The sequence below is a fragment of the Terrapene carolina genome, unplaced genomic scaffold, assembly GCF_002925995.2.
Source record: "Terrapene carolina triunguis isolate 2854851 unplaced genomic scaffold, T_m_triunguis-2.0 Scaffold21, whole genome shotgun sequence".
NCBI lineage: Eukaryota > Metazoa > Chordata > Testudines > Emydidae > Terrapene > Terrapene triunguis.
The window spans coordinates 23667459-23694033 of NW_020664372.1; the positions used below are offsets into that span (position 1 = coordinate 23667459).

At 40.0% G+C, this 26575-nt stretch overlaps 1 protein-coding gene across 1 annotated transcript in view; it reads left to right on the forward strand.

Moving 5' to 3' along the window:
* The window catches only part of CLYBL (citrate lyase beta like), a 133282-nt gene that overhangs the window by 75302 nt on the left and 31405 nt on the right, over nt 1-26575 (forward strand).

The window sequence follows — 26575 nt, forward strand, 5'->3', positions numbered from 1 at the left end:
CTCTCAGTGATCCAAATTTAGCTCTGGTATTAGTGGTTGTAGCTACACCAGCTTGAGTGGGATTGCACACACTTACGCACCAGGAATGAAGCAGACCCAGAGGGCCAGATTATCCTCTGTTACATCAGTGTAAATCATGAGTAACTATAGAGGTAATTGGGGTTACACCATTGTAACAATGGTGTAAGTATAACAGCATCAGGCCAGATTGATTCAATTATTCCTTTTAATAAAATTTATATTGGTCTGGCTGTCCATGGCTTTTTTGTATTGAGGTGACTTGGGCCCGTCACACACTCATCTAAAATTCTATTTTTTTGTTTTTTCCAAGTTATTTCCAGTTATTTTTGAAGAATGTTTTGGAGCAGGCAACAGTTTTGTTTACATACATATATGTACATCAACAATTTCTCCTGCATATGTACATTCTGGACTAATACTTAGCTCCTTTGACCAGTCTGCCTAGGTTATTAATTCTAAACAGCATTGCTCCAGTTTCCCTCCTGAGAAGTTATTGAAGTTTGCAGCTTATCAATACCTAGGTTTTCCCAAATTCACCTGCTGCCTAGACTTTAGTAATCATGTGTCCAATATGAAAACATGTTGCCTGTTTTTGCCCAAAGAAAGGTGTCAATATTCAGAGCCTTGTTGGGTTGTTTCCATTAGGAGGAAAAATTGATGATAATCAGGTATTTCTTTGATGCAAGCTATGACAGGGTCCACTCACTGCAAACAGTGCCTCCTGCTGGCCATTACAGGGATTAGCTCTCCAGGTGGTGCCTCTCCTGTCATTGTCTCCACCTACAGACCTGCCTCAGTCCAGGAACCACGGCATTATTTTCATGACCCTCTGGTTGGGTCACCATCTGTATTTCCGCCTTCAAGGGTTCATCAAAGTCTAATATTTAAGCCATTTCTCAGTGGCAGATGTGGGAGAGGGGACCCAGGCCTGCCCACTATTCTGGGTCCCGACTCAGGGACCCTGTAGATAATCACCTCCTGCTGTGTCTCTTTAACTTCCCTCAATTCCCTGGGCCACTTCCCCTCACCCCAGCATCTCTTGCACCCTTACCTCAGGGCTTTCAGCCGGCAAGTCCCAGCAGCTAGCCAGGAGCAAATGATCCCACAGTCCCTGCCAGCAACTGCTCTGTCCAAGGTGCTAGCCTTCCTGCAGCCTGCTAGGAATGCAATCCTCACTCCTTGGGCTCCCCGGAGCAACGGACCTTGCTCTGCCCTGCAGCTCCTTTTGTACTAGCCTGCTTGGCTGCTCCGTGCAGCCTCCTTCCAATTGGCTGCTTCCTGCCCAGCCTCCCTATTCTGCTAGGAGGACTCACCTCCTCTTCTCCTTTCTGGGATGGGGTGTGGCAGGCCCCCTAGGCCTCCATTAACTCCTTCCACTTGGGTGTGGGATAAACACTCCATTACACAAGCCTTCACAGATTGGACACAAAGTCCTGTTTCCCTGAACACACAATAGGATGCAGTTTACTTGCTCACAATTCCTGGCCTGCTTTTTGAGCCAGCACCCTGCCCAGAAGAAGCTCTCTTTCTTGGCTTCCTCTCAGGGCCATGCTACCAGTGCTTCTCGGCTTTCTCATGGCTTTTCAGACTCTTTTCTGCTGACTTTCTGGCAATCAGTCCTAGGGAAACGCCACTTATTTTCTTAGTTAGTTCTTGCTCAGGCCTTCCATGTGGTCAGTGCTTTGGATGGTGGCTTCTGTTTCAGCTATTGGACACCATAAAGGAGCTTAATTTCTTCTTCCATGTCCTAGCACCTTCACCAACTTCAATGAAGTCTGCCTGCCCATATATCAGACGTGCTTGCTAGCAGTCACCAGCACTCTCCAGCATGACAGTGGGTATTCTAGCGTAGATGCCTGAATTTGAACAAAGACATGGCGGCAGTGTGGGGAAGGGACTGGAGCAGACTTCAAAGTAGTCACTTCAGACTTGGCCCTAATACAGGGCTATATCAAAGGCTGATTCCCAAGATGCCACAATGCAGGAATACAGAGGATGAGCACGTTTGAACAACTGGCCTTTTCCTGTTCGTAAAATGTCTTTTGTTTTTGCAGGCATGAGTTCCTCGTGCATCATTCTGGTAGCACGCTCCCTGCTCGCTTGCTCACACTAAATTTGGAACTTCACCTCCACAAGCCTCCTCCTGTTTTTCCTTTCTCGCCAGCACTGATAGCATTTTCTTCAGTCTCAAGGGCTCTCACAAACTTCTCTTCCATAACTTTGATTTGGGCTATCTTTGCAGAATTTTTCAGGCTCTCACATCTCTCTCTCCAGCAAAAAAAAAAAAAAAAAAAAAAAGTGAGTTGCTTGAGGCTGGCTAATCCCTTATCTGGGAAAGATTTCCCTTTTGCTCCATCTATTGTTTTATATGGCTATGAACACCTGTTACATTAAGTCAAAGAATATGACAGAAATAATCTCCTCAAGTTACTGCGGCTACAAAAGATACATCAAGACCACAGGGATTTTCTGGTCGGTGTCGTCGTCTTGTTTTTTTATTTCATGTTGCCAGCTCTCACAAAATGTTCGTGACTCTCATGATTATGGAGCATTTTTACTGCCTTCTTGTGAGAAGTGCCTAGCAGCTCAGGATTTCAGGCTGTGCAGGAACTGATACTGCAGTTTTGGCTTCAGCCACTAGATACCAACCATGGCAGACTGAGTTGTAAGCTTTTGGCGGCCACTCAGCCTGCCACCAGCAAAAGCTGCTGCAGAGCTTGCTTCCTTTCTCTTTGGAGTCTACTCCCCTGTTGCGCCCAGCCTGTAAGGAGCAGGGAAGCAGCAGCCCATGGAGCAGGCAGGTGGAGCAGCCAGGAGCTGGCCTAGGGCAGGCAGCAGAGTCAGGTTCTAACCACCCTCTTCATTTCCTGGTTAGTGCTGCACTTGGAAGGAGCAGAGGTGACTCAGAAGGTGGACAGAAGAAGAGTCTCCAGGGCCCCATGTCCCTTACTAACTGAACTCTCCCTGTTGCTCCATTGCTGCTGGGATCCAGAGAGACAGGACCGTGGGCAGAGGGAGCTGGATAGAGGGCAGGAACAGTACAGTGGGGACAGAGATGGATAGGGACAATATGGCAAAGCGGGGCAGAGATAGGCATGGTCAAGGTGGAGGGAGCTAAACAGGGATAGTGTGTGGGGCACTGTGGGGGAATAGGGGAAGGAGCTGGTGAACAGGAAGTGTTTTTGGGGAAATATCTAACATCCTTTCCATGAGTCAAAGGGTAAAGGGAGGAAAGAAGTGGGTTACAAACACACATGCCCTCTGAGAGCTCAAAACTCAGAAAACAGATCAAAATAAATAGAACTTTTAAAAAACCCTCATGATTTTAAAGGTAATCTCGTGATTTTTTTACTGTCTGTCTCTTGATTTTTGAATTTCTATGGTTAGCAATAGTATTTCTTTAAAGTGTAGCTAGTGATATTTTCAACCATAACTGCACTATAAAATTTTGTGAGCACCTATCGGATAAAAGACTAATGTATAGTTTAGTTTTAAAATCTCTTACTCAGATAGCAGTCCCAAGCGTTGTTATCCAAGCTTTGCAAATGATGAGCTGCATAAATCTAAATTCCACTTAGCATTGGGTAGCACTACAAATCCTCATTCTTCTGAAGCTGATAAATCAGTACTATGTTATTCATTAACCACAGTGCCATAGAGTGGTGTTGGTGAGTAAGGGAAGAGAGTGGCCTGAAGTAGATCTCTGTATAAGCTCAAAAGCTTGTCTCTCTCACCAACATAAGTTGGTCCAATAAAAGATATTACTTCAGTCACCTTGTCTCTCAACTACACTACAAGACATTATTTCAACATTACGGAAAAACAGGGTCATTCGAATCTGCCCCGATCTGCCTCAGTCTTACTCGCTCTCAATACCAGAACATGGAGAAGTAAATACTATGTCACCTCTTCCCTTTTGGGTGGGAGGATTATGTTGGATACACCTGAGTCCCTTCTATTTGCCCTAATGGTAGATAGTTCCTCACTCGTTCTTAAGATTCTTTAGCATATGTAGGATAGTGAAAGTAAATTATATTTCTCTGGATTTTCCACAGCTCTGTTTTTGTTCAGTTTTTAAACTTTTGACATCAAAAGGATATTAAAATATCTTACTATGTTCCAAACCTGAATCTTGGTTCTATCACAAGATAAATTCTTTCTTGACACTTCAGAGATGACAGACAACTTATTAAGTCAGCCAGTCCATCTCCCTGCCAGTACAAGGCTGTACATTATACACATTATTTTATCCAGTTTAGTTTTAAATGTACCATGCAATCAGCTTCAACCATTTCTCTTAGCAGACTATTGCACAGACTATTGCACAGATTTTTTTCCTGCTATTCATCCAAAATTTTCACATTCTTAAGTTTATCCCATGATACTACTTATACTCCCTTTTTACTATGCCAAATAATTCCTCCCCCTTAGTGTTTATTCAGATATTAGTACGTGTTTATCATGTCTTCCGAGTCATAGTTTAGCCAAGCTATACATATTTAACTCTTTTAATCTTTCCTCTTTACATCTATCCTTCCAACCCATCTTTCTTGCTCCTTTATGAACTCCCTCCAATGTATCAATCTCTTTCTATTAATGAGGTGCCTAGAATTGGGCGCAAGGAGAAATTACTGCAGGTGCTGTTCCACCAAAGCTGTATAGAGAAAGGGAGATGTTTACCTCTCCATTATGTGACATGATGCATCCTCATTGGGCTTTTTTGCTACCATGTCACATTGTAAATTCTTATCTAATTTGACACCCATGTTGGCCCTAAGTCCCTTTTTGCATTATTGCTTTGCTGGCTTATCTTCCTCATTGGTTATCTGTGGTGTTGGATTTTGTTTCTAATCTCTGAGTTCCTTTGTATTATTTCTCATTCTTTACTGGTATTTACAGTTCATCACATTTTAATGTCATTCGGGAGTTTCATTAACATGCTGTTTACTTCCTCTTCCAGATCAATTAGTGAAGATGTAAATAAGAACAAACATAGATGCCTACTAGAACACAATAGGCATTTCTCTCACTATTTTGCCATTTATAAATAGTTTATAAGTATTTGGTCATTTATTTTGTTTATGGTCCACGTGACAGTTTTGCTATCCAAGGCAACTTAAAGTCCTGTTTTCCCTTCAAAATGAATTTTAATTAAAACAGAGATCTGGAATCAAATAAACAAGGAAGTCTTGAAGGCTTAAAATTTCTTGCAGCATGCAGTTGCTTAAATTGTCATTCTGACTCCATACCCATTTTTCTATCCTAATTCCATTTTGCAATAGCTTGATATTGTAAGTATATATGATTAGTATTCCATAAATTGGGAGTAGCTGATTGTCAGCTCCAGTGTCCTGTCAACCTTTTCATCTCAGATCAGTGCCTGAGGGCTTGGGAGTGGAAGGGGTTCACACTGCAGACACCAAGTCTGATTCTGTAACCTTTTTACTCAGTAGATCTGGTCCCTCTGTGTATTCAAAAGCAGATCTGTTCTCCAGAATGACAAAAATTGTTTGTTTGTTTGTTTGTTTGTTTTTTACTCCTGTTAGCCCTACAGTGCCAGTTCACCTCTGAGTGAGAGAGAGCTGGATTCTGTGTCGGCTCATCCATCAATAGAATTTTTAACTAATTTCCAGTAATATGGCCAAATTCTGCTTCTGGTTACACCTGCTGCACAGCCCTGTAAGAGATAGTGGATTTGTCCATGAATAACCAAGGGCAGAATTTGAAGAGAATTTGAACCTGATTGGTGGGATCTATATTACTGGTGATGCCGGTAATTCAAACCAGAAAGAACATAGCTTGTGTTTGCTGGAATCCCAGGTTTGCAGTGCTGGCAGTTAGAAGAAAATTTTCTTTCTTGTAAATGGAGAAACTTCGATCTGGAAGTCATTGAATAACAATAATCATGAAGCCTCACAGTGCAGTCTCTACAGAGTGCCTTTTCAGAGTAACTTTATTCAGGAATTTTATTGATTTTGTTTGTTTTGACTTATTTAAAATGCATCCATTCAGAGCTCTGGGAATATTTAAAATAAGTTTAAATAAATACCGTATATACTCGATCATAAGCCGGTTCATTTATAAGCTGCCCCCCTCCCCCCAAGATGGATAAATAAAAATGGAAAATTTTATGACCCGTTCATAAGCCGACCCTATAATTCAGGGATCGGCAAACTTTGGCTCCCGGGCCATCAGGATAAGCCGCTGGCAGGCCGAGATGGTTTGTTTACCTCGAGCGTCCGCAGGCACAGAGGTAAACCTAAGTAAGCGCACCAGCTGCTTATCTTCACGGGCCAGGACAGCAACTGGTGAGGAAATTTTTTGGTGGGGAGAAGCTGGAAGTCAGAGGAGTAACCCCTGTGACTACCTCCCACATGACCCCACCCCTAGCCCAGGACCCCCACACTATCCCCATCCCATCCCTTCCCACCTTATCTGGGAGGGCCGGGGAGGATGTCTCTGGCCTGGCTGGAGCTGCTCCGGCAGGCTGGGCAGCGTGACCGCAGCCTGCTCCGGCGGGCCAGACCGGGCGGCGCGGACGCAGCATTTTCCAGCGGGCTGGGCCAGGCGGCCCGGCCACAGCGTGCTCCAGCGGGCCGGGCAGCGCGGCCACAGCCTGCTCTGGGGGGTGGGGCCGAGCGGCACGGCTGCAGCCTGCCAGCCCCAGAGCTGCAGCTGCTTTGGAGGCTGGGGGAAGAGCAGCGTGGCCAGAAGCGGAGACACTCTGGCCCCGCCTCTTCCCTTCTGGTTCTGCTGACTGTGCTGCCTCCATTGCTCCCTCTGTTTGGGGGAGGGGTTGTGTCCCACCTCTCCCTCTCTATACCCGTTCATAAGCCGACCCCCTTCTCTGGTGCTTCCCTTTTTTACTAAAAAAATTTGGCTTATGAACGAGTATATACTGTAAGTAGATCTTAATCAGTAAGCAGTAGAGCATGAAATCTCCTTCCTACGTCCAGCCCATCAAAAATATTAGTCTAACATGACATTCAACTTTATTCTGAAGATCCACTATTGTTAGCATAGTTTTCTTATGATGATAAATGTTGAGATTCTCCACAGTAAGAAAGGATTTTGCATTTTGTATGGGGTGGGAGCTACTAGCTAGGAAGATACATAAGACACTTTACTACAGTGATGGGGTGGAGAACATTTTGGCCACAGATATTGGGGCATACTCTTATTTGTACAATAAGTGCCATGGGGTCTTTGAAACCACGCTGTGGAAATGGAACTTCACCACTAGGGTTTGTCCAAATGAGTACATATATAGAAGAATATGTGGAACACAATATATCTTTCTTGGAAGAAAGAAGAGCTGAGTCAAGTCTGCTAGGATTAGAACCTGTAGACGCAGAATCTCTAGGTAATCAGGTAAATAGAAGTCTCAAGTAAGGTTTGTCTAAACGGCACCACAGTCCAGAGTACCCAGGGAGGTGGGAAACTGTAGCGTGCTCTAACATTGCGCTCTAACAGCTCCATGTAAACCCTTGCTGGTTAAAACTAAAAGATTTCAAATAGGACTATGTTAACACGAACTAACTACCTTTTAATTTGCACCATCAGGTTCTACATGGGGCAGTTCGAGTGCAATACATTAGAGCGCTCTACAGTTCACACCCCCATAGCAGCACCATGTAGACAAGTCACAAGATACTTAGTTGACAGAAATTGCCTGTCTCTAATGCAAAGGCTTCAGTTGTTCAGTCATTCTGAAAATCAAACCACTTTTATTTAGGTGCCTAAACATGGATTTAGGAGCCTCAGTTTAAGCAACAAGGCTTGAAAATGTTGTCTGTAATTACTTCCTAACTGGATATATTTTTCTTCCTTATTTTTTCATTAAAGACAGATTTTTAAAGACATTTTAGTAGCTCAGCTATTTTCAACTCATTGCTGAATTTGTCTTGCTGCTTCTTCTTAATAGTAGGCATATGCTACTAAGAATCCTGAAGCAAAGTGTGTAATCCCATAGCCATTGCCTTGATGAATAAACTTCACATTTGAAGACAGATTTAATACTAAGCCTCCTAACTAGTTTCTCAGAAAGCACAAGCATATTACCATGAAATCTGAACATGACATTAGCCAATATCGTGAGTAAAATAATTAACACATCATGCAAATTAGAGCTAATTTGTGTATGCTTATTAGTTAAGATAAATATCACAATTCAGCTGAAAATACATATTACATCATTCTTGATCATTAAAGCTATAAGTCTCATTCTCCACTGTCTTGCACCTTGTATAGTCATTTACACCTGTGGAAGTGAGTGCAAAGTGGGTGTGAAATGCTGCCAAATCAGAATAGTAGAATTTTACACCTACTTTGCACAAGTGTAAATGACAAATAAGGTGCAAGGCAGTGGTGATTCGGTGGATATGTTTTTACACTACAATTTTAACTGCAGAATCTGATCCTCAGAATTATGGCACATATTGTCCCACATCTTTATATTTTCTTCATCTAAAAGTATTATTAATTTTTATATATTTAAAAACACACAACTAAAAAAAATCCTACAGTCCTGCACGTATTATGTAAACATAGGTTGCACATGAATAGAGAAGAGGAATTTACACTGCAGTGTCCACCTGTGTGCTATATTGGACTGAGAACATTTCTATGAAAGATAAATATGACCCACAAAGTACAACAGAATCTAAATTTAGAAGGAAAAACAAAAGAAAAGTAAAAGATATAAGGAGAGGAGGTGATACTGAAGGTCATTACTTTATTATTCTTGCCGCCAAGTTAAAGAAGTATGGGCTGGATGAATGGACTGTAAGGTGGATAGAAAGCTGGCTAGATCGTCGGGCTCAACGGGTAGTGATCAATGGCTCCATGTCTAGTTGGCAGCCGGTTTCAAGCGGAGTGCCCCAAGGGTCAGTCCTGGGGCCGGTTTTGTTTAATATCTTTATTAATGATCTGGAGGATGGTGTGGACTGCACTCTCAGCAAGTTTGCAGATGACACTAAACTGGGAGGCGTGGTAGATACACTAGAGGGTAGGGATCGGATACAGAGGGACCTAGACAAATTAGAGGATTGGGCCAAAAAAAACCTGATGAGGTTCAACAAGGACAAGTGCAGAGTCCTGCACTTAGGACGGAAGAATCCCATGCACTGCTACAGACTAGGGACCAAATGGCTGGGTAGCAGTTCTGCAGCAAAGGACCTAGGGGTCACAGTGGACGAGAAGCTGGATATGAGTCAACAGTGTGCTCTTGTTGCCAAGAAGGCTAACGGCATTTTGGGCTGTATAAGTAGCCATTGCCAGCAGATCGAGGAACGTGATCATTCCCCTTTATTCGACATTGGTGAGGCCTCATCTGGAATACTGTGTCCAGTTTGGGCCCCACACTACAAGAAGGATGTGGAAAAATTGGAAAGAGTCCAGCGGAGAGCAACAAAAATGATTAGGGAGTTGGAGCACATGACTTATGAGGAGAGGCTGAGGGAACTGGGATTGTTTAGTCTCCAGAAGAGAAGAATGAGGGGGGATTTGATAGCTGCTTTCAACTACCTGAGGGAGGGTTCCAAAGAGGATGGACCTCAGCTGTTCTCAGTGGTGGCAGATGACAGAACAAGGAGTAATGGTCTCAAGTTGCAGTGGGGGAGGTCTAGGTTGGATATTAGGAAAAACTTTTTCACTAGGAGGGTGGTGAAGCACTGGAATGCGTTACCTAGGGAGGTGGTGGAGTCTCCTTCTTTGGAGGTTTTTAAGGCCCGGCTTGACAAAGCCCTGGCTGGGATGATTTAGTTGGGAATTGGTCCTGCTTTGAGCAGGGGGTTGGACGCGATGACCTCCTGAGGTCCCTTCCAACCCTGATATTCTATGATTCTATGAAGAACTCCAGTCCAAGTTGCAGTGTCTCGAGTCAGACCATCCATGACCCTCATTAATGTTCCTCTCCCACCCTTGTCCATGGAGATCTTCACTTTCTCCACTTTTAGTCCGGGTATGGCAGACCTGCTCAGATAAAGTAGTCTGTGCACTCCTCCTCCAGGAGGGGCATGAACAGCGATTCCATGTATTCATAGATCTGCTCCTCTCTTGACCTGACCCTTACCCCAAGGAAACCCGACATGCTGACAGATAGGGAGCCCTCATACAGCTATACGCCATTGCAGACAGAGGTGCTGGCTTCCCAAACTCTGCCCCCCACTCTATGCAGTAGAACCACACTCCATGCCCCTGGAGTAGGGGAAAAGGTTTCCTCTTGAAACAGAGACTTCCACTGGACACTTTCCAACCAGAATGCTATAAGCTGCTGGGTATGGTAAGTCCACATTCTCTTTTTGGGGGCAGGATATTTTACTTTTTTACAGTAGACAATGAGGTGAGGTTTGACCAGAAAAAAATACTAGCCATAGTTTGTTTACGTGTATATATGTGGGTTTTATATACATACATAATTTTTACTGAGGATGAATGTGGACTGAGGAAGAAGTATACAAACTGGGTCTTCATACTGGCCATGACTGGCATTTCATTTTGCCTCATTGTTTCCTGGTAGTTACCACTGTTTGTCAGACATTTTTGTTGTAAGATGATGAAGGAGAAGAAAACTGGCAAACACAATCACTAGCATATAATTTTCCTGTATAAAGATGAGATAACAATGGAGTGTTGTGAAATAAGATGGCTCTTTACATAACCTTTAAATATTAATACATTAAATATTTAACATCAGTGTTAGCATCTCATTTGCAGTAATTATTTTTTGCTTCCCTTTTATGTATGCTGCTAGATCTTCAATTCCAGAAAATACCAACAAACTTTGTAAATATACCCTCCTCCCCAGTATGCACACACACACAACCATTAGAACCAACATCAAACACTCCAGCAGCAGCAGTGAGTAGATCTTTTCCGTGGAAGTCTGCCTTGCCTTGCAGTGACTCCATTATTTAGTAAGTCACACAATACCAAGACTGCAGTTGTTTTTCAAACCCGCTTATACTTTTTTGTGACAAACATAATTGCAGAAATGAGAAATCAGACTGCAAACGGTCCAAATTTTAATATAATCACCCCCACGCTAGACCATAAGAGTGGCAGATGGACAAAGGAAGAAAGTATACATAGTCATATTTTCTCCCATTATAATATAGACCCTTCAGACTTCAGCCAGGAACTTACCATCTGCAAATCTGAGTCTTTCCATTTCTACTGAGGCACTGATTCAAAATTCATGATTTTTTAAGTTTGAGTTCAAGTATTAAGTTGTTTATTTTATATTTTAAAGGCACTGTATCTCATGCTATCCCTTACGCCCAGGGAAAACGACTTGAAAAACTCCATACTGCTATTATTTATCTTCCTTCAAATCTCTCTTTAAGACTCACTTCTGCCGTGATACCTACAAAACCTGCCAGCTGATCACAGCTAGGCCGGGGGGAGCTAATATTACTGCTACTTACTTGCTTATGACACCTATGAATTGTGCACACATCTAGTCTTTGTAAAACGTTCTCTTCTAATTGTTCCCTCCACTTGTTTCTGTCACTCTTTAGGGAAGGACTGTCTTTTGTTATATATGTCTATACAGTGTTTAGAGCACAATAAGACTCAGACTTGGTTTGAGCCTCTAGGACCAGTGCTACCGTAATACAAATAATAACAGTGATAGCAAGTTAGTCCTAATCTTGTTCTTGTGATTAAATTAAGAATTTGTTTGCCGCTCAAGTGTGTAATTGATTTCTAAGGACCAGATCCTCAGTTCATGTAAATTGCTGTAGCTCCGTTGTGTGCTGATTTATGCCAGCTGGCCCTTAATCTTTCAATATTGCCCACTTAGAAAATAGTCACAAAACAAAAACTGTGTTTGTTAAATAACCTATTCTGAAAGCCTTCATTTCACATGGTCCTTTAACACTGTTGTGTCTAGGAACTATGACCCTAAATTTAAAATTTGATAACCAGCCTATTAGTGTTGCAGAAATTAGATGATGATATGCTACCTACGTCCATTGAGCAAGGATGGCCAGGGTGTTGATGTTGGTATGTAGTTTGGTGGGCAGAGGAATTGCTTGTTATGACATTCATAACTCTCTCATTGATTGAGACAATCATTTTTTCTGTGTGTGTGCTCAGTAACCTAAATCTTACCTTAGTGTGGAGCACCTTTGTGAGTGGAGGCCTATCTTGGAGCTGGCCTGGGATGTAGTTCAATCTGGCAAATCTTTTTCAAGGCACATAGTGCTGCAGCACTTCAGTATGTTTGTCAAATTTCTACTAAATCAGGATTGGTTGCTGCAGGGGATAAGATAGAAAACCCCTCCAGAGATGCTTCTTTTGTTTGTTGTAGACATAAGCTCCATAAACAAAATAAAGCAATAAGCGTAGTAATTATAAAAATCTTTTACAATATTTCTGCTTAGTACAGCTATGAAAAGTCTAAAAGAAGCAAAATAAAAACAATTTTCAGTGAAGAAATTTAAGTTCAGAAGTCACCAATAATGGTAAAAAGAGCCTAGAAGCCAGTTTAATACCTTGCTCTTCAGTTAAGGAATAATTTCTGCACCAAACTAATGGCATAGTAAGACTTTTACCTGGCTCTTGTATATGGCATACAGATTTCATTTGGAAGCGTAATTTTTACAAACTGTTTAGTGTTCATGTGTCACTACCACTGTTGTGCCAGATTGCACCTGGCATCGATATAAACAAAGCTTTGGCAAGAATTCTTTCCTTTGGGATGGAGACATCTGATATTCAAACTGAAAACATGTCAATGTTTCAAGACACTCCAAATAGCCTGATTTACCAGTATAGTAAATTAACCCGCCTGGTGAAGTGTTAAATGCTTTACAAACATCAACTGGAGTCGAGGGGGGAAATGGCAAAAACAAACAAAAACACTTCAATAACTTGTTTGTCTAGTATCAGTGAAAGAAAAATAGCTAAAACATGAGAAGATTATGAGATGCTTGGGAGTCAAGAAGGCAGAAGAGAAAAATGGAAACAAGACATTTCTAATACTTTGTTTCTGTTCTTCCCATAGAATGTACTGTGACTGAGACAAAAAAGTAGAACTGGCAGGTATTGAATAAAACAAGTTCTATATAAAATGGAAAGGAATCCCCCCAACAAAAATATCTGCCTAAAAGATAAATGGGTTTAACTAACAAGCCCTGAAAATACTCACCACATTATTGTCTTTAAGAGGAAAGTTCACTAAAACCACTTAAATTCAAGTGGATTTCCTTTAATGGTGCAAGCCATCTCTAGATAAAGAGAATCTAGACAAAGAATAGTATAACCTCCCAAGGCAAATAGCTGAGCTGAGCATTTGGCACACAGAATTCATAGATGGTACGCTTTTTGAGGCAGGGTCTATCATTTATTATAGGTTTAAATAGCACCTAGAAAGTAGGGCTCAAACTGGTGGTGGCTGTTTGGTGCTGTTGCCATTGTTGTTTAACATTTATATAACTATCACTAAAATGGGCACTTACAAACAAACTGGAGCTGAACAGGAGTGTGTATGTGCTGTCTGAGAAAACACACCATTTGTTCCTGGGAAAAAATTGCTCTTTGTGAATAAATGGACTAAAGCTGTGCTATTTTATTATTCTAATATACATTTCTACAGTCTACTGTAAATAAAATAGACTACCATAATTTATTATTATTCCTGACCACTTGGAAATTGTTACAAAGCTTGTGTTTGAGTGGATGATAATTATTTTTTAGTCGGAAAGGTTGAGTGATTTTTATTTGAATGGAAATGGAGGACTTAGCTTATATTCAGAGAGAAATTATAGCTGGTCAATGGGAAATGAAAGCTGGCCAAGAAACTGCCAACACAGAATTGAAAGCTGTGAAACCTGGTCAAGAAGATATAAAGCCAAATAAGCAACATATGAAAGATGATCTTAAAGCATAGATCAAATCACTCAGATAGAAATGAGAATTATATTAAAAGAGGCTATGTGAAGATCATGAAGAGACATACAAGCAGTGAAATAATAATAAGAAGTTGACTGAAGTGACCAAGACCACTAATTTGAAAATTATAGACCTTAACATTTCCAAGAAATAAAAAAGAAAGAAATCTTTGACCACCCTGAAACTTTCTAATGGAGAAATAACAGAGAGGTCCTTAAGAGCCTTGCAAATAGGTTGACCAGATGTCCCGATTTTAAAGGGACAGTCCCGATTTTTGGGTCTTTTTCTTATATAGGCTCCTATTACCCCCCACCCCCTGTCCCGATTTTTCACACTTGCTGTCTGGTCACCCTACTTGCAAATCACTTTGAATAGAATATCCGAGGTTTTCAGACCACTTTGGAAGTTAACAATTTGAATGAGGGATGGTAAAAGAAAGAGACTTTGGGTAAGACACACATTTTACAAGGCTTTTCTGTATTGTTACACAGTGTCCTTGGATCTGAGAGCACTCTGCAGGGCTCAGAGTGGGGAGATCAGACTGTCCCTTCTCAAGTGCTGCAGAAACTTACTGCCTTTGAAGGGAGGTCTTCCTCCAAAGTTTATTGAGCCTAATGTAACATTGCATGCCAAATGAATGTGGGGGGTGGAAGAGGGTGAGGAGTTATCTGGTAACTTAAGTGGACCAGGTCTGATACTGTTGCAGATTTTATCCACAGAAAAGAAACTGAATTCTCCAGACTTAGTGCAAGCCCTTGTTAAATGGTTTGAGGGCCAGTCATCAGGTTCAGTTGGTCAGAGTCCAGCTAAGACCAAGGAGGAGGAGGAAAGAAGTTCACCTGAGCTATTAGAGAACCTGTACAGATTGATGTAGCTGACAGCATAACCACATACCAGTGCATCTACCTGGGACAGACTAGCAATGGGCCGATCTATTGGTGCCCAACTAGAGCAGGACTACAAATTAAAAATGACAAATGGAGGCAGAGGAACTTTGTGAGACTGTGCAGCTTACTACAGAGCTAGAATTATACAGCAGGACAGAGGTAAAAACAACCACTTCTGAGGAAAGTGGAAGGAATATCTCCTGAATCTTATTAGTATAATTCTGAATCTAATACTCGTGATGAGAAAAGGGATTCTAATTAGATGCAGGAAATATCTGAGAGGTTTGGAAAAAATGTCACATGCAGTTTGCAAAATAAAATACAATATCAGTTCTGCAATAAAGGGCAATCCTGTCAAATGCTGGTACAGTAGGACTGTTTGCCATAGAAGGAAAGAGTGCTAGCGCATTTAAGGAAAATCAGGACAGATCTTGACAGGTGTCTATTGGCAACCCTTCACCAAGTTCAAGGAACAAGTTAATATCAAGTCAAAGGGGCAGACTTTTACTTAGTTGGTATAATATATGGAGATATCCTATTTCCTAGAACTGGAAGGGACCCTGAAAGGTCATTGAGTCCAGCCCCCTGCCTTTTACTAGCAGAACCAAGTACTGATTTTTGCTCTAGATCCCTAAGTGGCCCCCTCAAGGATTGAACTCATAACCCTGGGTTTAGCAGGCCAATGCTCAAACCACTGAGCTATCCCTCCCCCCGTTATAGTATGGTTAGTCCTATAATTTTTGTTTAAATCCAAGTGGTTAAACAACAGTAAAGGAAGTTTGAAACTGAAAATATGAATTATGCCAGACTTGTGAACACTGGCTTGAATTTAAGAACTGGTCTACACACAGTTTTTGTACCTGTTTTACCTAAATTGGTTTAGAAACCAATATAATTAAATTGGAGCAACCCTATTGTGTGTAAAAAGTTCTTATATAAAGGTGCTCATATAAATTTACAAGGATAAGCTATACTGCTATAAGCAACTCCTAACGGTATAACTGTAGCCACACTAGGGGATTGTACTGATTTAACTATTCTGGCTTCTAAACCAATATCTTTACATACATACAAAACTTGTATATAGACGAGTCCTAAGATTTATTAGCACAGATTTGCTACAAATGTTAGAATCCAAAATTGATTGGTGAAATTAGTCTCTTATTGACACTGATTTGGGAAGAAACACCAGCCCATAAATGGAGGAAAATATAGCTTAAAAGCTGAACCTGTGGAATTTGTGTCTGAGGTGTGAGGGACTGATACAATAAATGAAATTCATATTAGGTTGGGATTTCAATGTATCTAACACTGTAATAAATGCCAGTAAAAGGTTCTGCAAATTCAGTCCTGGGAAATTTCCATGAAAGGAGTGATACAGACGATACAAAAATTGTATAAGTAACTAATCAGCAGTTTAATAAATAAATTAATTAATTAATTAATGGAGATATCCCATCTCCTAGAACTGGAGGGGACCTTGAAAGGTCATCGAGTCCAGCCCCCTGCCTTCACTAGCAGGACCAAGTACTGATTTTGCCCCAGATCCCTATGTGGCCCCCTCAAAGATTGAACTCACAATCCTGGGTTTAGCAGGCCAATGCTCAAACCACTGAGCTATCCCTCCCCCCGTGGAGATGCAGTTTAGCTAGTTGTCCTACTTCTAGGGGCCAAAATCATCTTCTAAGCACTGTAAATGCTTAAGTAACTTTCCAGCAAAGGAAAAATGGTAGCTGGGGAGGCCTGTTTTGAAACACAGACTCTAGTTGGAATTTTAGCTGTAAAGTCCTGATAGATTTGAAACAAGCAAGAATTCTAATGATGGTAACAACTGTAGGAGAATATGAAGTGACTCTAATGGGTTCACTCTAGTGAAGCAAGAAGCTGGGCTTTCTTAGTAGCAAGATCATACTGCTGGAATTCACTCTGGTTGGTGATACATTTAACTCTGAACCTGGCTGCTTTTACAAACATATCCAAGACACACATTTTTACATTAAATCTGAAATCTCAGGTACTTAACTGACTGGCCAGGTATCTCGTTCTACTGTGTCTTACAACTGTGAGATGTAGATTGAGAACAATAGTTTATCTACTTCATTTACTAGGACAGGTACATAAACCTATCTTTAAGCCAGGTAAAGTATGTCCAGATGCTACAGTAATTAATACCCTGTAAAACAATGTAATAATTTAAAATAATAGATTCCATCAAAAGGAAGTTTACAGTTAAGGTAATTCCTAAGGAAAAAAGGGATGAAGTAAAGCTCAAAGAATTTACTGGATTTATTCCAGCACAGAGAGGAATATTTAAATGAGGACTAGCAGAAAGTTTGGAAAAACTCTCAGCTAAACAATCAAGATTTGTTACGTCCTAGTCCATAAGATGTATGTAATTCTGCACTGCTAATATACAGCACAAAATTGGCACTGGGGAGAGTTGTCCTATCAAGCAGCCACCTCATCAGCTGCCTGTCTCTTATAGGAGAAGGCTTTCAATTGGTCCGTAGGCTTTGCTCATAGTTCCAGGCAGGGAAAGGGATTGCATCATCAGATTTTGTTTGGCGTATAGAAAACCAAATGAAATTGTAATGAGCGATTCTTACCCTTTGCCATGAATGGTGAATGATAGGATTAATCTTGTTTTATACACTGGAGGCTCAGATTGTCACCGCTTGTTTAGGGAGATGCAGTTTGCTGCACCCCAGAGACGTTCATGCCAGTGAAGGGTGGATGGCACTGGCACTGTGTCCCTCCATTCAGAGGTTCTGTGTGGGGAGAGCAACTTTAAGTTTCCAGTGGAAGTCTGTAGGAGCCCTGCCAGCAGAGACTGCCCAGAGGCTGTGCTAAACCTAATGTTTCGGATGCACTGGCTCACAGCAAATGGGACTTGTAGATTCCTTGCATCACCATAACCCTCCTCCAAGTGGACTTTCCACAATATGGGGCCCTGCACCCTGGATTACTGAGGCAGAATCCAGCTCATTCTGAATCTGGCCCTGAATCTTCATTAAAGTAACTGTTAACAGAGAAGTAGATCCATAAGGCAGAGAGACGTCTTCTTTTGAAGCAAGAGAAAGGCTATAGCAGTTCAAATTTATGCTCTCTAGATCAGTTTCCCATGCTATGGTCAGTGGAGAGCTGGCTGGTCACATGGTGCTGGCTTCTGCTTATTTCAAGATTCTAAACTGAATTAAGACAACTAAAATTATGTTAAATACTTTCCTAATATTACTCTTCCATGTAAGCAATTACGGTAGTTGCCACAAGGATGTTATGGGACTGTGAAAGGACATTCAGGTGAATCATGTGATCACAAAAGGGAGAGCGAGTGGTCCATGAGAAAATCTCTGTATTAAAATGAAAATGTTTAGGAACCCCTGTTCTAGATTGTACAATATTCCTTCTGCTTTTGAACAGCTCTTGCAGGGAGTACTGCATGCCTCTGTCAGCCTATTATATCTGAAAGACCTGTTGGTGTTTGCTAAATCCTTTGAACAAGAATCACACATTTACAAATTGACAGTGATAAACTTACAAATGTGAATTTGAAATTGAACCAAGGAAATAGGAACAGTTTGAAATCAGGAAGAAAAGTATATCCACTGATTAAAAATAACATAGAGGCAATTCAGAGCTGACTGACTCCCAAAACACTCAGATGTAAGGAGTTTTATTTTTCTGCTCCTGTTATTAACTGTCATTACACAGTTTGCCAATATAGAAAAACCACTGCATAAATTAACAGAGGAAGGAAAACTATTTGGTTGTTCACAGAAGTGTGAATCAGCATTTGTAGAGTTCAGAAAAACACACGTGACTGGTCCAAGTGTTGGCTTCACTTTGTTTCAAAACACCTTACTTGATAGAGACAGATTTAAGTACGTATAGATTAGAGGTAGTTTTGTTTCAAGAAAGAGAAGGAATGGGAAAAGTGGTGGGTTGATACAGCCAGGCTTAATACAGCTGCAGAGAGAAATGTTTGTGCCACCTGGAATAGTTTTTTGGCAACTATTAAAGCTATTGACCATTTTCATGTATGAGAGGAAATTTGTAATCGGAGAACATGTATCTATACAATGGTTTCTTTACATTCAAGAATTTTAAAGATAGTAAACTAAACGGCTGTGGAAATTACATAAGGATGGTGACCAAATCAAACACAGACATAAGCATGCTGACGTTTTGTCGAAAGCTAGGTGTTGTGTGGAATATTTCAGCTATTGCTTTCGGCAAGAAAACATTATACTGTATTGGACCAGGACTGAGACCAGTTTTTACCAGATATTATGTCCACCGTGTGTGACACACAGATTAAGAGCAAAACAATAGCTCAAAGTCAAGATACTAGGTATCCACAAACTCTCCTGAAATACCCCAAACTAAACTGTCAGCTAGAGAGTTGGGAACCTACAAGAGGTAGATTTCCCCCACCCTATGGCAATTAATGGAAATAAGAGAGTGCATTTCCCACCAAGAAAACATCTCTGAAATCGTCCCTTGCAGGGTATGATCTGTTCTTGGGATTTCAAGAGGATAGCATCCCATCCTGATTCTCTCTCATCCTTGCACAAGGGGATACTGTGGCCCTAGAGCAGTAGTAATCTCTGCACCAGCAAAGGGGGGGAGAGAGAGAGAGAGCAGATCTGGGATGAATGATGGACTGTTTGGGCATTCAGGATACTCATCAGCTTGGGTTTCCCCACCACTGAACAGCTCTATGGCTCCAGCCTGCAGAATGGGTTCAGGTTCCCTCCTTCAGTTGCTTCTGCGGTAGGCTGACTCTTCCTCAGAATCGGTTAGCCTGGTCGACAGAGGGTTCTGTGGCACTTGTTGGTGCCTATGAGCTGGCTATTGCTGAATAAACAGGGATAAGGAATTTGACCCTCTGTGTTTTCTGCTTAAAGAGCTGTCTTACAGTTTGAGGAGAACCACAGAAGCATCTACTTTTTTTGTAACAGATGCGTCATATAATTCTAGTTTCCCAGTTGCTGTATTTCCCCTTCATCTAGGCTAAGTCTACACTACCCGCCTGAATCGGCGGGTAGAAATCGACCTCTCGGGGATCGATTTATCGCGTCCCGTCAGGACGCGACAATCGATCCCCGAATCGACGCTCTTACTCCACCAGGGAAGGTGGGAGTAAGAGCCGTCGACGGGAAGCCGCGGAGGTCGATTTTGCCGCCGTCCTCACAGCGGAGTAAGTTGGCTGCGATACGTCGAAATCAGCTACGCTATTCGCGTAGCTGAATTTGCGTATCTTAAATCGACCTCCCCCCTGTAGTGAAGACATAGCCCTAGTCTTTTATTGGCCTTTAATTATTTCCTTCACATTGTGTTTTCCTCATTTGCCTATATTTATTATTTCTTTTTGGTTTTGAACATTATATTAAAATAATGGAAGAGATGACTAAATGGCTGTTTAGAACATAAACCTTCCCTGGTCTTTGAGACAGTTGATCTGTCCCTCACTTAAAAGAACTGTATTAACAACCAGCTACCGAACATGGAGCAAGTCACTTTTCTCTTGTTAACATTTAATTTAGCTAGAATACCAAGTACTCTGATATACTTATTAACAGTGTCAACAACAAAAAAATGCATTTTTAATTCACAGTAACTGTTTTTAAAAAGCCTAGTTGTAAACATTTTAATTTTTAACTTGTTACATATTATACCAAGGCAAAACATTTTAAATAAAAATAATTCATGAGGACATATGGTTGAGTTCCTGTGTCACTGTAAATAAATGTTGCCGGGTTTCATTATTGATTACATCAGACAGAATTTTTTGTTGCATCATTCCATCATGCAGCAGCTCATTCATACTGTCCGGGAAGACTAATTAACACTAATGCTTCTAAAGAAATTTCGTTGTGATGCTAATCTGTCACATAGTGAAAAGCATCCTCAGAAAGCTGGGGGGGAAATTAAAGAGAGTATGTCTTGCAGCCACCTGAAATTAGTGTTAGTTTGATTTGTTTTAATTGAAAGGTTGTTTACATCTCTTTCATAAGTGTTTATAAAAGTTGGCAGATAGAAGAATAGCCTCCTCTGTTCGTGGACGAGATTCTATCTTATTGGACTTATCGTACATAGATGCTTATTACAAAACTTGTCAATACTGTTGGTACACACCGTCTAAATGGATAAACCAAAATATATACAATTTGCACACACATGAGAGCTAAGTATTGTTATTATTACACATAAAGAGAGATTTAGGCTACATCTTAAGACTACTGGCATGTTTGTATACACCTCATCATAGTGATCTCTAGTTAAAAGGCCACATTGCTTTGATTATATGAAATATTTAAAAGTATGAAAAACTATTTTATACACAATTTGTAAAAATATTTAAATCACTGGCAGTAGTTCTCTCATCAGCAGTTATCCTGGCTCTGTAGAGTTTCAGCAAACTTACATAGTCCAGCATCCACGAAGCCTAATCAGGATTCATAAGCTCTGGGTTCTGGGCTGCTGGCCTTGCAGAATTTAGATTCTAATTTTCTGGTTCCCTCACTTTTGTGGAGGCTCAAGCCAAGCCACCTCCTGACGGTCATATATGGAAGTTGTCCAACTCTGATGATGTCAGTGGATTCCACTGAGTATCTTCAGGGAGTCCTCTCATGTCCACACTGGGGGGGGAAGGCTCAGTGAGGCTAAATGGCAGCAAGCAGCTGCCAATCAGCCATAGAGAGCTTTAAAATATATTGTCCTTTTAAAAAAAGAAAAAAGTATGTCAAATGTTGTTCAAGGGTGTATTGATGGATCATTAGAAAGAAAAACCATTTAACAAAATGCTGTGTGCGTAAGGGCTTTAAATTTCCTAGCAAAGCATAGTTATCTTTACAAGTTAGTCCATAATGCTGGTTATTTCAATAATTTGCTTCAGTTTTCAAGTTGATAGACCACGAGAGCATGTAAAGACACTTAGCAGAGGAGAGCAGAGAGAAAGAGAGGCAGATGCTATAGCTGCATACAGTAAGAAGAATCACTGTGTTCTGAAGAATATCGCCATCAGAAAAGTGACAGGGACAGTGTAAAAGAGGAAGGGCTTGAAAAAACAAACATTAGAAAAAAGGCTTTTAAGGCTTCAGGAAAGAGGCTCTAAGAGAGAAAGCAGAGTATTGTAACTATCAGTAATTACCTAAATATTTATTTGCCTAAACTGCAGAGGAAGAAATGAAGTGCATAGATTAATAGATTCCAAGGCCGGAAGGGACCATTGTGATAATCTAATCTGACCTCCTGTGTAAAACATACAGTTCTCCTCTGAACCCTCTTTTTTTTGCTTACATTTTGTTTACAGTGCATTCTCTTATAAATTGCCTATTTTATTTTATTAAAAGAAAATCTGCATTAAAAGGAATGAGACTACTTCATGTGTCTTAAAAAAAAATCCTGCAAATAATTAATTGAATTAAAAGGCAGATAAAAGAAGGGATTTTAGTAAAGACATATAGAACCTTTAACTGTTTATGCTGGTATTTTTAGATAGTTTTTCAGTCTGGAAGTCTTACAAGCCTGGCAATGAAAATTTGTTCTTTCAGAGGTTTGTTCAAATCTTGGATTGGTGCAAAATAGAAAATAGGTATTATGAACTATGACTACTTTTTTCAGAAACATTCAGCAGATAAACAAATTGTTCTGCATTGATATTTTTCTTTGCTTCCTTGAAAATGAATATGATTTTCCGTTCCACTTCCATTCTCTGCTGTAAACCTGAAACCAACAGGCCTAATGTTTCATTTTATACAACTATCACCTCTGTCAAGGAGTCATGGCTTGTAAAGAAATTCAAGTTTTCCCTTTACATAAACTAATTTTGTCAGAGTAACATTCATTATTATGAATATTCAGCGGCACTCTGGAGAGTCAGATCTGGAGAAAGACAAAATCCAGATTTGTGCAGCATGCACTAATAAAAGTAACAAAAGATTCAGCAATGTCAAGTTGTATAAACAAACCACTAAGGGAAGTAACATTAAATCATAATTGCATGTTTTTAACCATGTCAATAGTGTCACAAAACCTAACTCTCCTGTGACTATAGAATTTAATTTTTCTGTTGCCATGTGAAACATACAAAGTTATTATGACTGTTGTGAGGATGATACATTCTACTCTGCCATTGTAGCAGATCAGATTTTTGTATTTCAGTATGAAGAATTACTGCAAAGAGATAGTAACAAAATGATGTCTCAAACATTAGTTTTAACATATTTTCATGATTTACTTTGACTTTAACCTCTTCTTCATTTTATTTTATATTTATATTCATATTCTATCTTTACATTAAGGGCTGGAGGTCTTGAGAAAAAATGATGAGGGTGTCCAGGAAAATGAAGTGAAATAAAAATACAACTCACAAAGAACAAGACGTGTTTATATGGATACATGTCTTTCCCCTCAACCCCCAAGATAATGCAACTCTAACAATTACAATAATGGAAAATTTGTTTGCAGAATACATTATCAAATTCAAAAGAATATAGAAAATATAACTCTTCACCTTGTTGTCCTAATACCAAAAATTCCATAAATCCAAATATCTTTGTTTCATTATTTCTTTATTAATGTGGTGTCCAGAGTTTGGGGGGGGGGGGTGTTAGTTCCATGGCATTTATCCCATTTCAAAGCTGAAATTTCTATACGTTGACATATAACTTAAAATAAATAAAATAAAAAAGGTACTAATTCAGATGTTCTGAAACTGTGATAATGCTATTATATAGGTCGTTTTATTTAGGTGTGTTTATACTTTGTAGTTTCATAAATAAGCCCAAGGGGCTCCTTCTTAGTTGTCACATTCTTCCTTGAATCTCGTATTCTGTCTGTCTTATCCTATCCGACAGTAGAATTGATGCCACACTAATCCCTGGAAGTTTGGAACTAATGAACTAACTGCTGAGCTGCCGCCACGGAGCTTGGTCCCAAACTATACTGTACTTCACACTCGATTTATTCTCCAGATGGCGAGACTGTGCAGCCCTGCCGCGAGGGACCACCTCTTCCACTGGAGTGTAAAAGTGGACGGATGTTGTTTTCTTTGCAGATTTGATAATTCAGAGCTAGAAACTTGTGAAGATGATTAGTTATTAGCTTTAATGGGTGCCAATTGAACCAACTGCACGCATATTCCCTTCTTTAATTTCAGTGTCTCTGTGTCTTGGTGATGGTTGATTTATCTGCAGTACTACATCACTGAAACCTTTATCTTCCCAATTTGGTAGCAATACACGGCAACAAAAATCAAACTGTGCCCTATGGAGAGACAAATATTAGAACGAATATAATAATGTGCTTATTAGCCACTGTTTCTACATTTAAATATGCACAGAATGGATTATCAAGTGAAAGTCATAACTCTGATATACTATAGTAATATCACTGTTTACAAGAAGGAGTGTTAGTCATCTTTCTGTCTCTCTCTGGTTTATAAAACACCCAATCAGTGTGGGATCCAGATACTAATTGGGCTACAATAATCCCAGACTACCTTGGGAGGGAATAATCCATTAAATGATCAGGTTTTCTCCTTTTTTATGCATTCATTCATTGAAGAGAATTATCTTATGGTATAGCACTGACATAAAGAACAGAGCAAATTTATTTAACTAGTCTGACCATTTGTAGTAGGGGATTGGTGAAGTCTTTGGAAGCAGATTTATTCTTGCATCAAGGGCCTATGTATAACCTGAATGTATATTATTGCATCAAGTACAAAAGTTTTTCTCTATTATTAAAAATTGAGAGTAGTTTAACGAAAAGTTTGAGCTTTTGCATATATTATATAATAATAATAGAGACTATTTTATTGCATAATGATGCAGAAAAAACTTCCCTTTTTCATTCATATGTTTTGTGCTCTTCCCCCCCCCCCCCCCAATTTAACCATGAAACATTTTGTGGTAATCCTGGTCTATGGGCCTGATCCTGCACTACTGAAGTCAATGGGAACTTTTCCATTGATTTAAGTAGGGATAGGTTATCCTGTTCGGGACTGGCTGTAGTACTTGGAATCTTCTGGGTAGCTGGTACCTATCAGTCTGGTCCATAATTAAAATGTACATAACTGAATGATTTGGAGACCATGAGGGCCAGATGTATTTCATCAAGGGAGAGAATCTTCTTCACTGCTGGGGAATCTCTGTCTCTGAAGCGGACAGTACTGAAATGTAATGGTTCTAAGAAAGTGAATCTGTTCTCAACCCAACAGATGGCACGCCTGTGTTAGCAAAACTGTAACATATTTCTCTATTAAAATATGAAAAAAATAACATCCTTGTTGGTTGGTATAAATTCAGTGATGTTATTGGTTATTTTGGGATATGTACCAAAGGGCTGCACACTTAGTTTATGTAAATTACTAAAAGCAACAGCCTGTTAATAAGTGTTTTGTGTGGAAATATACCTAGAAGGACATGATCTGTCTTTTTATGGGATGGGGGTTTACATCCTGAGGGGAAAAACAACTAACAAGAATGCCTACTGCTCATTATTGTAATGTAGAACAAAATAATAATCAAATTGTATAGTTTTCCTGTAATATGCCTCATTTAGAATTGGATGCTTCTTTAGTGGACAGTTTTGGAAGCTCTTTATTTTGCAAAGTGGATCATTATGTACTGAAACTGTGATAATCTTATCTGACATTAGTTAAGAGCATAAATTGGTTTGGAGAATGTGTTTTAAACTATCACTCTGCACCAAATCCCAAAACTTGCTGACCAACTAAGAAACCAACTATTGCTGCTCTGACAATGAGAATTTAGTGGGATTTGTATTAGCCAGTGATGACATCACATAGTGCAATTTGAAGAAATCAGAAGACAAACAATTGTAGATATCTTTGGAGCCCTCTTCCAGCCGAATATGTTTTAATAAACTGTGTGTACCTGTGTGTTAATTTCATAATGGCAGCAGCTAGAATTCATTCACAATAGCAATAACATTTCTGATTGTATTTATATTTTAATGAAATGACCTCTGAATGTAGCCTTGAATCATAGCATAGGGGTGTCTCTGTCTGTGTATGTTGTCCTTTTCTATCCTGCTGATGGGCATATGTTAAAATCTTTGGAGAAACATGGAAGATAGTACCAAGCTGAAGGCTGTTTGATTCAAGTTGCATTAACCTTCAGCTTCATTATTCTTTCACTTTAACTGGTGAGAGTAATCACTTGCTTCTGTCTAAACTTATCCTAATTATTGGCAGTCCAAGCCTTGTAAATCAGTGCACTTCAGCGCTGTCTTAAACTGGTCTTGGAGACCTATTCTGATCTGACCTGACAACTGGAAGCTACTGTTTCCTCACACTCCTTAACTCGGACCACATTTTGAAACCTCTTCTGCCTCTACTCACAGGCAGAGATTGGTATCCGTCTGGTTTAAATCTACTGTCATGTGTTGTCTCGCTGATTGGTATTAGTCTCGTTATTAACTTTGATGATTTTTTTCTGAGTTTGCCTGTTTTCTAGATAAGTATTTCTGTTCAAATGGCTGTATTTTGTTAAAACTGTTTTTTTAAACAATCATGAGTCAGAAGCTTTAAAGTTTTATTAGTACCATAAAAACTCTTCACAAATGAAACTACTTTTGATAAGTGTTCATTTTGACAATGAGAATTTGTTAAGGGCTGTTGGCAAGTTGAAAGAATTTGTTTTTGAAACTGAAATTGGCAGGAAGTAGTGAGCTCAAGTGCTTTCTTTTTTTTCTCCTTCCCTTTTTTCTTGATGCCAATAGAAGTGTTTCATTTCAGCAAA